The sequence below is a fragment of the Gymnoscopelus braueri genome (assembly GCF_963280865.1).
Source record: "Gymnoscopelus braueri genome assembly, chromosome: 1".
Lineage (NCBI taxonomy): Eukaryota > Metazoa > Chordata > Actinopteri > Myctophiformes > Myctophidae > Gymnoscopelus > Gymnoscopelus braueri.
In genome coordinates, this window is record NC_137603.1 from 3,692,450 (window position 1) to 3,702,645 (window position 10,196).

Sequence of the window (10,196 nt, forward strand, 5' to 3'; positions counted from 1 at the left end):
TTCAAAAACAAGCGCTTTCTGCCCGACTAGAGACGATATAGCAACATCTAAAATGAAGTAGACGCCGTCCTGGATTGAACGGTGTAAAGACGCATCGGTTAAACCGCTCTAAACGGGTTGTAATTGACATCACGCCGGACGTTTGGTCGCCGTGTACGCTGTCACCGCATTGCATTGTGGGACAATCTTGCCAGCATAGTGTCCACTGTTGCCGTTTCTGTAATTTCCCAAATTGAGTATGAATTCCACGTACTATACATACTAAAAAGTCTCTCATACTGCATTTGGCGTAGGAAATGGTATGTTGGTATGGAATTTCGGACGCATCCCTGGGAATAGACCATAATTTTCACACGGCGGCCATGTTATCAAGTCAATGAAGTTCCACCCCGGTTGCCACGGCAACGGGGTGGAACTTTCAAGGTAAAATATCCAAAATGGCCGCCGTGTGAATATATGGTCTATGGGTTCAGCCTGATTTATATTCCATCGTACGATGGTGTATACTGTACATTAAGCCTTACATTTCAGACATGACGGTGAAATAGACTTTAGCAATGTGTGGGTGTATGTGGTGTATTTCATGTTAGACAAATAGAACATTAACGGCTGTGCTGAGCGCAGTCATTGCTCTGTGCAGTGTGATGAGCCTTTTGAATATTATTCTCATTTCTATTCATGAAATTGCTGTCGTGGATACTTGATACATAGATACAGTATATTGACAGGCAGGAAAGGACAACGTGCCTGCTTTCATTTCTGAGTTCACGGTGTGAAACTGCTGATAACTTCTGCTACTCTGATCCTCTGGCCTAAAAGGTCCTTTACAATGGAGAGTTTTTTTTTTCTTCGATTAATTTCGCCCGAAAAAATATGTTTTCCGAAGGGTTGTTTGTGTCGTCACGAGCGCCACAAGGAATGCAGCGATAAAGCCATGCATATTTTCCCCCCAAAACGAGGTTGATTTTTAACCACGAATAGAATTATCAGCCAAAATCAGGCTGTATCACACACACACACACACACACACACACACACACACACACACACACACTTAACCACTTGTCATTAATTGAAATCGTTCAAAATCTTTCAAAAATAGCCGATCTACAAGCTCACAGCGCGTTGAGATTTGCCTATTTCCGCTACATTTGCGTGACATGGTCATGTGATGAAGTATAAAATAGGGCATTAATTTATGAAAAAATATATAAATGAGATATGACGATGCTGGTTTTCTGCCTGACACTGACAATAATTCAAATTGTAATCCAGACACCCAGATGTGCAGAAATGAAAAATGGCCATTGTTGAAAGTGAATTATTTCAGGGCACTAGACTTTCCCATCGTTAGATTATGGAACCACATTTACATTATTGTATGGGAATAGTTGTGTAGCTGTTGGACTGAACGTAATGTTACATCAGTGGTTCTCAACCTTTTCAGGCCGTGACCCCCCTTACATAATCATATTTCAACCCCCCCACCCTGATAAGCACTTGGAATTGTAGGAGTTGAGGCATTCCATTTAGTTTGACTCGGTTCCACAGATAAACATTGTGAAAATAGTCGCGTTGTGAGCTTGTAGATCGGCTATTTTCACAATGTTTGCCTCTTATATTATTTGACAATAGTTTGTTGATTACTTTTGATGCAGTAATGGTCTTTTTCTTGTCTGTCTTTCCTTATTTTTTGTTTAGGTATAAAATATAAAAAATGTCTTAAAAGTCCTCAACCCATTAAGACCTGAAGCCGATTCTACAAATGTCTCCTATAAATCCCAACAGTTTTCTGAAAAAACGTATGTTTTTATATCAGTGGTGCTCAAAAGTTTTTCATGTCAAGGACCCCCCAAAATTATATGTATTTGGCCGCTGACCGCCATCTCAAAATATTTTGTTCCAGGGACCCCCCAGAAGCAAAGATTTGAGTTAAAAATGTTCGCTTTAAAATAATATAAATATATTAAAGTGATATTTCACTTTCAAAAAAACTTTGGGTCATTTTATCGTCTACTCAAGCCTTTGTGAACCCCCAGACCGTTTTTAAGTTGCTTGATTCACTATTTAGATATTTGATATTCATTTTATCAGACACGCCCCCTTCCTATACAAACCCATTATAACTTCAAACGAAATTTTTAACATGTTAGATTCATCAAAAACACCCGTCCTTGGTTCTGCTGACTCACCCTTCCCTCCTAATACGCGAGGGGGCCGTGTTTTTTCGATTACTTTTTTATTTTATTTTATTTAATGTTTTTATTGTATTTTTTTTTTTTCATTTTCCCAAAAGAATATTAAAAATAAATGAAAAGTTATCAAAAAAACACGGCCCCCTCGCGTATTAGGAGAGCAGGGTGAGTCACCAGAACCAAGGACGGGTGTTTTTGATGAATCTAACATGTCAAAAATGGAGTTTGAAGTTATAATGGGTTTGTATAGGAAGGGGGCGTGTCTGATAAAATGTATATCAAATATCTAAATACTGAATCAAGCAACTTAAAAACAGTCTGGGGGGTTCACAAAGGCTTGAGTAGACGATAAAATGACCCAACGTTTTTTTTTAAGTGAAATATCCCTTTAATTTGCACATTTTCTCGATTTTTCGAGTGCCGCGCTACGAGCTTGTAGATCTGCTATTTTTGAATAGCCAAAGAGTAAAATAATGTTTTTTTTTTAGCTCAAATCAAAAAAATGACACAGATGCGTCCCAGGTCTTAATGGGTTAAATTTTCACTTCACTGTCACCCCCCCCAACCCCCCCAAATCATGTGGGGACCCTCTGGGGTGTCCCGACCCACAGGTTGAGAACCATTGGATTATGGAACCACATGTACATTTTTTTTGTATGGGAATAGTTGTGTAGCTTTTGGACTGAACGTATAATGTTACATCATCATGTTGGGGAAATGGAGATCTCTGTTAGTTAGTAACATAGCAAGGCTATTAAACGCAAGTTTTTGCAAGAACATTTTGTTAAGCAGTTGTATAATATGCATATGATATATTAAAAGGTGCTTGTGCCTTGGTTTTATCTCCACGGTGGACTTTTGCCTCGTGTAAAATTGCAACAGTTTTAATCGAATATGATTGCACTTAGTATAAATAAAAGTCACTGAAATCACTTTTATAGAATATTAGTCCTTGCTGTATTGGGAAAGTTCACACACAAATCATGTATTCAACACTGCCATCTGTAGTATAGTGTGAGCACTTACATAGTTAGTAAATAGACTGACAACTTGCTGTAGGCATCTATATAATTATTATATCTTTCACTCACAATTTTGGCCCATAGGTTCAAATACCACAGCGTATATAAATAGATGAATCGATGTTGATCACATCTCCGATTACAGATGCCAAATGTGTAAACCATATCCAAAAATAAAGATATATTTATTTATTCTGTGAAGGTATGTGTCGTTTTTCTGTGAAGCTACAGTATTGTGACAAAGGCACATTATTTTATTGTGCTTGAGCTATGCATGTTATGTGTGTTTGATAAAGTGACTGCTCGTCCATTACGTGCAACAATGGGGCGACGCCCCCCACTAAATGGGAGAAAGAAAGAGAAAAACCATGTCACTCTAAAAGCTGTTACTGGCCATTGTATAGGTGTTATACCAAAAGTGGTGTCTTCAAACCACCTACCGAATGTCACAATCAGGGTCAAGAGTCCCGTCAAAGATTGTTAATATAGATACGCAATCTCCATTGGAGCCACTAGAGGCGAAGTAGTACACCAATCCTACAAATGGTCTCCTAAGTAGGCGTGGGTTTGCTTCTCCCCCGACCATCCCACCACCCTCCCCCTCCCCTCTCCCTGGCTGACAACGTCATATGGATGTGTATTTGTGTATTTTCTTAATTAAAGAAAATCAATGCTTTACATGTTTGTTATTGGAAAAGATGCTTTTAAGAAACCTATGAAATTCCCCCCACAAACACACACATATTATTCAGTCTTATGCTAGATGTGCTCCTGTTTATTTATGTTTAGCATGAATGTTGTATGTTTAGCAAAATGTCATGATTCCCAAATCATACCCCATCAACCAAGACAGTTAATAATGGAAAATGATATTGAGCATTGGAACACACATTTTATTTAATTTTTAATATGTCCATAATGATTTCACGTTCTATATTCACATATATAATCTCAGTTAATCAGTTTTTAGAACATCGTATCGGGACAGAGCCCTCTGTCTCGTCCGTCAGACTGCAGATGGACTCTTCAGATAGCTTCCCAAATCTCGCGAGAGTCAGGGGTGGACTGGCCATTTGCCGTACCGGCCAAATGCCCAGTGGGCCACTGGGCCATCCAAAAAAAAAAAATCAAATATTTTCGTTCCCGTTTTAGGATTATTACGGTCATTTCAGGGTCGCGTGGCCCAATTATTAGTTACGTTAATGTTTGGGCTGGGATGCTTTCCAGCAGGGGCCTCAGTGCGGCTGCAGAGTTCATGTGCAGGGCTGGGCTGAAACAGTGAAACGCTCCCCCCGGACCAAAATGCCAGGGCTGAATTTTGGTCCCAGTCCGGCCCTGGCAAGAGTGTGTTGCTGGGATAGAGAAAAGTCGATAACAAGGTTGATTTTCCCCTCATTTGTGTCTCTAAAGGCAACTCCGCACCAAACAGACTCGTCCAGACTATTGCAGACTACTCCAGACTGCAACAGACTGGTATTCGGTTGGCAAAAGTTGCCATTTAAAGGCAACTCCGCACCAAACAGACTCGTCCAGACTATTGCAGACTACTCCAGACTGCAACAGACTGGTATTCGGTTGGCAAAAGTTACCATTTAAGTCTGTCAGCCGACTGGCCATTCATGTGCTAATTTGACTTTTAGCGTGCCAGCGTTGCCAGGTCTGCTTATTATAAGCGACTTTGGGCTTGTTTCCCTGCAAAGCCACTTAGGGATGTTCCCAGCGTTTTTTCTTCACTGACGTGCAGTGGTGTAAAGTAACTAGTACATTTACTCAAGTACTGTACTTAAGTACAATTTTGAGGTACTTTTACTTTACTGGAGTATTTCCAATTGTCTATACTTGTACTCCACAACAATTATTTGAAATGTTTAGTTACTAGTTACTTTGCAGATATAAATCATTATGAAACATACATTAACCACTTTAGCCCTATTTTGTACCTATAAGCTATTTGAAAATAGCAGATCTACAAGCTCACAACGTGTTGCGATGCACGCGTTCTGAGCTTGTAGATCTGCTATTTTCAAACATTTTTGTACTTTTACTTTTGGTACTTTAAGTACATTTTTATACCAATACTTTAGTACTTTTACTCAAGTAAATGTTGAATTCCGGACTTTTACTTGTAACAGACTCAGAGTACATCTATTGCATTCAAGCCTGGAATTTCGTCATTTTAGGGGCAAGGCCACTTGGCCTTTGGTGTTGTAATTTTTTGGAGGGCACAAAGGCCCTGCCCGGCCTTCCTGCCAGGGCAGGAAGGCCATCCAAAAAAATAATAACGATTTTTAAGTCCAAAAATGATTTTTAAGTCCACGGAAATAATGCATTTAACTTGAAGGTTAAGGATGATTGTATTTTAATATATTATAAGAATAGTATAACTATCTGTGAAATATTACCCATTTATTTCACAAAATAATGTGTTGGCAAATGACCAATATTTAGTTATATAGGTCTCAATATGTCACATTCAGCCCTGGACTTCACTGACTGAAGTAGGGGTCACATTAATCACATTAGATTCACAGAATGTATTTTACCCACAAGTTATTTTCATTCAAATGAAATGTGAATGAACTTGCACTAATAATGACTTTAGTTGATTTTTCACTCTTTAAAATATAGTATTTCTTAATTATTAATAATTACTGCTTGTAGATTGGCTATTTTCACGATTTTAAATTGTTTTTAAATAATAATAAAAAAGGAACATACAAGATTTCCACCCGACAGCCATAATATATAGCCAATATATGGTTCTGTATCAGTATATGAGTCCGTTTTTGAAGATTTCATTCTAATTGGCTACTATGCCTGAATATGAATTTCATGAGCCTGGGTAGGTCACCCTGGCTTGGCGGAGATATGCCCTGTAGCACACTCCGCACAGCAGCAGCAGGTGAAAGCAATTCACTTAATTGCTCGTTCTCTCTCCCTCTTTCCGTCTCCTCAATCTCTCGCTCGCTCTTTCTCTCTCAATCTTTCACTCTCCCTTTTTTCTCTCCCTCTCTCTTTCTTTCCTTCTCTCTCTGCCGCTTTTTACCTCTCTCTCTTTCTTTCCTTCTCTCTCTGCCGCTTTTTACCTCTCTCTCTTTCTTTCCTTCTCTCTCTGCCGCTTTTTACCTCTCTCTCTCTCTCTCTCTCTCTCTCTCTCTCTCTCTCTCGACAAATTTACACACCTGCTCCCAATCACCACAGCGCAAAAGTAGGGCAAATCAATCAATCTCTCTCTCTCTGGGAGCAACAACAAGAAACAGTGAATGTAGGTTTTCATAGACATGGTCGCTTGTTTCTCTCACATAATCTGGCAACACCGACAGCCCTTTGTTGTCACTGCCACTGCTACCAGTCGGCTAAAAAGCTGAACATGTTCGGTCGGCTCTGGGTCGGCCGAAAAGGTCCCGACGGACCCCCCGACGGACCCCCCGACGGACCCCTAACCGACTGGCCGACGCTTCCCGAAGCCAATTCGGCCCAAAATCGGGCCGACTCAGATTGGTCTGGAGAGGGCTTTAGTCTGTCAGCCGACTGGCCATTCATGTGCTAATTTGACTTTTAGCGTGCCAGCGTTGCCAGGTCTGCTTATTATAAGCGACTTTGGGCTTGTTTCCCTGCAAAGCCACTTAGGGATGTTCCCAGCGTTTTTTCTTCACTGACGTGCAGTGGTGTAAAGTAACTAGTACATTTACTCAAGTACTGTACTTAAGTACAATTTTGAGGTACTTTTACTTTACTGGAGTATTTCCAATTGTCTATACTTGTACTCCACAACAATTATTTGAAATGTTTAGTTACTAGTTACTTTGCAGATATAAATCATTATGAAACATACATTAACCACTTTAGCCCTATTTTATACTTTTAAGCTATTTGAAAATAGCAGATCTACAAGCTCACAACGTGTTGCGATGCACGCGTTCTGAGCTTGTAGATCTGCTATTTTCAAACATTTTTGTACTTTTACTTTTGGTACTTTAAGTACATTTTTATACCAATACTTTAGTACTTTTACTCAAGTAAATGTTGAATTCCGGACTTTTACTTGTAACAGACTCAGAGTACATCTATTGCATTCAAGCCTGGAATTTCGTCATTTTAGGGGCAAGGCCACTTGGCCTTTGGTGTTGTAATTTTTTGGAGGGCACAAAGGCCCTGCCCGGCCTTCCTGCCAGGGCAGGAAGGCCATCCAAAAAAATAATAAAGATTTTTAAGTCCAAAAATGATTTTTAAGTCCACGGAAATAATGCATTTAGCTTGAAGGTTAAGGATGATTGTATTTTAATATATTATAAGAATAGTATAACTATCTGTGAAATATTACCCATTTATTTCACAAAATAATGTGTTGGCAAATGACCAATATTTAGTTATATAGGTCTCAATATGTCACATTCAGCCCTGGACTTCACTGACTGAAGTAGCGGTCACATTAATCACATTAGATTCACAGAATGTATTTTACCCACAAGTTATTTTCATTCAAATGAAATGTGAATGAACTTGCACTAATAATGACTTTAGTTGATTTTTCACTCTTTAAAATATAGTATTTCTTAATTATTAATAATTACAGCTTGTAGATTGGCTATTTTCACGATTTTAAATTGTTTTTAAATAATAATAAAAAAAGGAACATACAAGATTTCCACCCAACAGCCATAATATATAGCCAATATATGGTTCTGTATCAGTATATGAGTCCGTTTTTGAAGATTTCATTCTAATTGGCTGCTAGCCTGAATATGAATTTCATGAGCCTGGGTAGGTCACCCTGGCTTGGCGGAGATATGCCCTGTAGCACACTCCGCACAGCAGCAGCAGCAGGTGAAAGAAATTCACTTAATTGCTCGTTCTCTCTCCCTCTTTCCGTCTCCTCAATCTCTCGCTCGCTCTTTCTCTCTCAATCTTTCACTCTCCCTCTTTCTTTCTTTCCTTCTCTCTCTGCCTTTTTACCTCCCTCTTTCTCCCTCCCTCCGTTTCTCTCTCCGTCTCTCTCCCTTTCTTTCTCCCTCCCGCTTTCTCCGTTCCTCTCTCTCCCTCGCTCCTGGTATCTCCCTCTCTCTCACCCACTTTCTCTCTTTGTCTTCCTCCCCTCTCTCTTTCTCTTTCCCTCTCTCTCTCTCTTTCTCCCCCCTCTTTCTCTCCCCCTCTACCACTCTTCCTCTGTCACTATCTCCCTGCTTTACGAGCCTATTCATGCAATGCTTGAACTCCCACTCAGAAGGACATGTTTACATACTTGCGCATTACATATTTATACATAAACACGGATGCATGTGACTCCGTCACTGGACAAATTTACACACCTGCTCCCAATCACCACAGCGCAAAAGTAGGGCAAATCAATCAATCTCTCTCTCTCTGGGAGCAACAACAAGAAACAGTGAATGTAGGTTTTCATAGACATGGTCGCTTGTTTCTCTCACATAATCTGGCAACACCGACAGCCCTCTGTTGTCACTGCCACTGCGCTACCAGTCGGCAAAAAAGCTGAACATGTTCGGTCGGCTCTGGGTCGGCCGAAAAGGTCCCGACGGACCCCCCGACGGACCCCTAACCGACTGGCCGACGCTTCCCGAAGCCAATTCGGCCCAAAATCGGGCCGACTCAGATTGGTCTGGAGAGGGCTTAAAGAAAAGCTATTTTAGTATGAAAATCTTGTACATATTGTGTGTCTTGTGACGATCGGGTCCAATATTTAGTTCAGTGACCATGGAGCTAAAGAATGGTCGTGTTCACGTTCACTCTTCCATTGGAATCAATAGACTCCAAGCTGCTTCCTGTCTCCTTAACAGGCGTCCACCTACGTCACGCAGAAACGGGAAGTAAACCGGAGAATGTGACTCTTGCTATTTGCCTCTTGGGTCCCGTGTAGTCATGGGGCACCTGGGTGCAAAAATGTATTTGCACCCAGGTGGTCTCATTGACTTCAATGTTAATGTCACCCCCCCCCCCTTCCCAGCCATTTCAATGCATTCTCTTTTTTTTATAACATTTTTATCCCACGATTTTTGTAACCCATTTTTTCACCCAGTGCCAATTGCCTTAAGCTGTAATCCTGGGTGCTACTCTCCCTCTGCCAGCCTGGGGAGAGCCCCGAACTGAGCTCATGCTTCCTTCAATGCATGAGGAGTGAGCAGACCGCTTCTTATCACCTGACGGGGGAGTTTCCCCGGTAGGACGTAGCGCGTGGAAGGAACACGTTATTCCAACCAGTTCCTTTCCCCTCCATCAGGTGCCCCGGCTGACCAGGGGGAGGCAGTATAGAGACCAGGATTACTGCATGTTTTTGTGAGGGTATCTACGTTAGGGGACACGGGAGTGTGCTAGCCCACAGCTTGATAAACCTGTTTTACTGGTTCTCACTGATAACGACCCCCACCCCCACCCTGGAGCTCTATTCTGATAGTAATCATTGCCATAGAGCAGGGGTCTTCAACAAGGGGTCCTCGGAGATACAGTAGGGGGGCCGCCAAATCTTTGAGTGATATATATTTTTTTTTTACATAAACCACTTGAACCCTCGCATCCCTATTCTGGGGGGAACATGAGCCGAAAATATACGATCTAAAAGCTCACAATTCAATTCAATTCAAAGGGCTTTATTGGCATGAGAAAACATACGTTTACATTGCCAAAGCAGAAAGCATAATACAACAATACAGCAATACAATCAAAACAAAAAATATGTACATTTGAAAGTCAGAATCAACGCGTCACAGACGTCTGTTTTCAGCGAAGGGGTCTGGTGTACAGGGTAAAAAAGAGCAGACCAAGTACAGAGCCAAAGGTCAAGTTTACAAAGTATTGAGGGTTTAGTATAGTTAAATGTCTGAAAACATATTTAACACTAGAAAATGTGCTCCTCGGAGCACAGGTCTCCGCCAGGCGAGTACTGTTCCTGATTAATCCTGTCTTACCTATTTATATTACATATTGTGATGTCACATGAAGCTTGACCAATGATAGCTTGGCT